Source organism: Priapulus caudatus, unplaced genomic scaffold, assembly GCF_000485595.1.
Source record: "Priapulus caudatus unplaced genomic scaffold, Priapulus_caudatus-5.0.1 Scaffold354, whole genome shotgun sequence".
Classification (NCBI taxonomy): Eukaryota; Metazoa; Priapulida; class Priapulimorpha; order Priapulimorphida; family Priapulidae; genus Priapulus; species Priapulus caudatus.
Window position 1 is genome coordinate 211,715 of NW_014577415.1, and position 4,501 is coordinate 216,215.

Consider the following 4,501-nt stretch of genomic DNA (forward strand, 5'->3'; position numbering starts at 1 on the left):
TACAGAGAACAGAAGCAAGAGGGAGAAAGAAAGGAGGAGCGGAGCTGAATGATAGGGAAGACGTGGGAAAAGTTAGGGCAGATAGAGCAGTGATTCTTAACTTTTTTGAGTCATGGACCCCTTTGAGAATCTGGTGAAATCTACGGACCCCTGCCCAGAAAAATGCACATAAGTACATAAACACAGAATTTTGTATGCGTTTGGTTCGCGGACCCACTGCAGTCCATCCACGCACCCCAAAGGGGTACATGGACCACAGGTTAAGAGCCCCCGAGATAGAGGAAGTGGAAAAGAAGGTAGTGAAAATACCAAGCCGGGTATGTTACTCGATGTATAATTAGTTTCACATAATTCAAGATCACTCGCATCATCCCGTAGGTGATGCATGGTATCGGAAAACCATAATATTTAATATAAATAAAACAATAGGCCGTGGCTACGCGTCCGGTCATATATTTCTTATGTGAACCCAACTATATTTTTTTTAGTAAAAACAATAAGTTTTTACCATAATAGTACTTATCTTTAGGTATTGTATCAAAAAACGTGTTTTTGTAACCTTTGAAGCAATAGTAAATCCAGTAAAATCAACGATTTGAAAGGGGGCATAACCCAATCGTGACGTGGATTTGGGAATCTTTGCTGAGCTTTTGTAATGGATGAGCGGACGCGTAGCCACTGTGTAAACAATATTAACCAATAAAAATTAATATATAAACTTAGAATGTTTATAACTAAGAACACATCGAGTGAATGAGGATGTTGTGAATAAAGGTTTGCTTACCTTCGTCTTCCAGCGCCAATGCTCGCGACATTCTCGTACGCACCTTCCTACCAAAACTAGAACTCTCTGAAAAAAAATACATTATAAAAAATCCTACTACTATATAACCTCTATATGAAAAACACACAATCGTATGTTAGAATACCTCAACCTAACTATACTTCGAATATTTACCGGGGATTATATACCGGTGATATTTACCGGTGAATATTTAGCGAATATTTACCGGTGAAATAGCAATGCAGAATACCATAATGAAACGTTAAAATCTGTTTTTACATGCAGTGTAATTGGCACCTTTACGCGAGCACAGAAAGATTTGTATAGCACACGGCAGATAGAGAAATAACATTATCATGCTTTATTTTTACGAGAGAGTGAATACGAACAGAATGTGCCGAACACAGATCAGAAGCAAGAGCAGCACATCAACTTCAGAGCAGTCTATACACACGCACATCATAGTATGAGATCACACACAGCGTTTCTTATACTATCTGAACGGGACTGACGGCTATAGCCTCGTAGCAGTGACATCTACAGAGCTGATGGTGAAAGAAAAATTTGTTTAGCCGAGCAATCGCAGATATTGACGTTATTATATCGTACCGGGAGCGGAATTTTTCCTGTAGAAGTCGTAATCGGACTCGCTACTGATACGAATGGGCAGCGGGGCAGAAGTTTTTCTGTACCTTCCTACGGCCGGATCAGTCACTTGAAGAAAATGGCCACTGGTTGTGCTTCGCTGAACTGCATACAACGAAAGTGAATTGAAATACGGATCTTTATAACGGGCTTTCTGTGATATTGCCAACTCACATTCACACTGTGCTAGACGTCTATAATTGAATTGACTGTTGACGACGTATACTAGTACACTCGAATGCAAGCTCGGTAACCGTGATCAGTTTTAAATGGTCGATCTGCTTTTTTAATAAGAAAAATACTAGCGCGGAAAAATGAATATTTCGTGCCCGAGTCATAGCTTGCAGTAGTCATGAACTAGGCGACAATCTTTCACACGGGTCATAATTGCCTTCATCCGCTTCCTTTAAACTTACCGTAGTTGTTATTAACAGATATGTGCACACAGACGTCATACAAGCAGTTACGCCTCTGTTATCTACTGAAGATTTCTGCATTGTCGGATGGCAGCATTCAACATTTTAGTTGCAGGCACGGCCATCATGCGGTGGCGTAAAGGTCTATGTGTGTGGAGGGTATCTCTGTGTAAAGGTTATGTTGGGGAGGGTGTTGGAGGAGAACGTGTCAGTGATCGACGTGGCTAATACTTAAAGAGAGTAACTTACGTCTGTCGTCCATGGAACGACTTTTTCTAAGATTACTGTCTAAAGGAAGAGCTGAGTCAATGCTACCAAAGCCACGCATGCAAGAGGGCTGGTCTGAAAGGAAGAGAGAGCCCACAAGTCATCACAATTATCACAGGAATGCACCCAGTTAGCGTAGACAATGCGAGAGAGAGAGAGTGCCCGCGCAGGTGGCAACACAGAAATAAGGAAACAGCTCGAATTAGCAAAGCGAACCCCTGACTGACTGTCTGTCTGTTTGCCTTTCTTTCTGTCTGTCTGTCTGTCTGTCTGTCTGTCTGTCTGTCTGTCTGTCTATGCGTCCGTCCTTTCGCCCCGCCAGTCCGTCTGTCTATATGTCTGTTTGTCTGTCGGTCGGTGGGTCGATTGGTCAGTCGTTCGGACGCTCATTTGTTCGTCCATCCGTCCAACCGTGAGTTCATCCTTTCCTGTACGTGCTTAAATCACGATGATAATTCTGTTAGATCTATGATAGTTACGATTAGCAATGCTTGAATTGTCTTTTTTCATTATTTAATCTTTTTTTTATAATGATAACAAGTTTGTCCCAATATGACGTCATTAATTTTCTGTAATATCGTGATTCGCTAATAATTGTAACCAATAAAAATGTGTGCCGAAATAATGGCGGACGCTGTATAAATTAATATGAATATTTAAAGCGAAGAGTAATCGCCTTATAAATAGTATTAGAATTCTAATACTGTTCTAACATTGTGCCTGTTTGTCCACACACAATAGATTCAAAAAGTATTTATTCAAAATGAGAATAGCGCTCTTCCATGTCAACTCAAGACAGAAGAATTCTGGTTTTATTTAACCGAGATTTGTCTAAAGATAACCCGAAGATAGATTTCACCAAAGATGGCCTACGTTTAATATCATCGTTTCATCAATTATTATTACTACGAAATCAGATGATTTCTACGAAACCATTAACATTTATGTTAATGAGCTTTTGATGTTATCTTATCAACGTTATTGTGTCTAATATGGACACATATTTAATAACAACAATTTGTTAGGGTTCAAATGGTTGTCAAGGTCATAGAAGACATAATACCATAGATCGCAGCAGAATTATGGAATGTAGGAGAATCTATTTTAAAACTTTTCCATTGCACGAGGATGAGGGTGTAATCTGTGTGCTGTCGTTACACGATTGCTGAAGATACCCCTTAAATCATCACCGGAACTTTCATTAGCGGTATTTGAGGCATCCAGGGGTTGTCTCATTGGTAACAGGCCGACCATGGTTAGAGGTGATCTTCAACAGTCGGAAGATTTCTAGTTAGGAAATAGCTAAAGGTAAACGATGTGGATCCAGCATGCACGAGCACTCTATATATGCATAGCAGTTTTTTATTAGAAAAGATGTAGATACATACATATATATATATATATGTATACATTATTGAACATTGATACAGGCAATACCACGTAATAGTATTAAATAATTAATTAGTGCAATACGTTATAGAAGCTATCATATACGTTCTGCTAATTCTGTCATCATTCATTAAATATAAATAAACACACCTACACGCGCACACATATAGAGATATATGTATGTATTTATATTACACTATTTATGATGAACAAATTAACAGTATATATATATATATATATATATATATATATATATATGTATGGTAGTACTATACACATATATGATATACAGTACTATACATACTTTGCATACATACTTAGAATACTTTTCAGGTACGATGTACTGAGATGCCGAGCGTTAGATCGTCGGTGGCAGCGTGTAAAACTCGCGCTATTACGTACTTGCTAGCCGCTCCTGCTCCTCGAGATCAGCCTCTTCGCTCTGTGACGGCGCCTGCACGCAGAAATAGTGACTCCTCCGGTCATCCGCGTTGATTCGCTCTGTTCGATCGCGAATAAAAAAACGAATAAAGGTATTAAATTGACTACGTTACGAATTTTCTATGGTGTTAATTTGTAAAAAAAAAATATTTGTAAAAAAATACATTAAAAGTAAGTACTAACGGGACTAAATGCATTCTCAAATTTCTACCTGGTAAGATTGTTTCTCAATTAGTCAAAAATAATAAAAAAATGGACGATTTGATATTATGATCCTGACATCAATTACTTGCTAGGGGCTATGTATGAGTCACGAGTTACGGTCATAACTTACGGTGACGTAATCACTTAAAAAAACAGCCGTACAGCCGCAGATATTCGCATAATGCGTGACCGAAATCTCACCGCGGAACTCTAATGCGCTTTCTACATTAGGCTAATTTACACTCGACGCACATTTCAGAACCACTTGAGCTAAATGTTAGGCTCATAACGTGTCGGGTAAGTCTGAGCCGTACATTAAGCTTACTAACGATTCGCCTTAGAGAACCTGTGATGT

At 38.9% G+C, this 4,501-nt stretch overlaps 1 long non-coding RNA gene across 1 annotated transcript; it reads right to left on the reverse strand.

Annotated features, from left to right (window-relative positions):
• Nucleotides 1-792: 792 nt before the first annotated feature.
• On the reverse strand, nucleotides 793-2,175 carry LOC106809435. The gene is made up of 3 exons (XR_001393873.1): nucleotides 2,095-2,175; nucleotides 1,394-1,534; nucleotides 793-850 (listed from the first exon to the last, which is right to left on the reverse strand). It is a non-coding gene; the product is annotated as an uncharacterized LOC106809435 (long non-coding RNA).
• Between the last annotated feature and the right edge of the window lie 2,326 nt (nucleotides 2,176-4,501).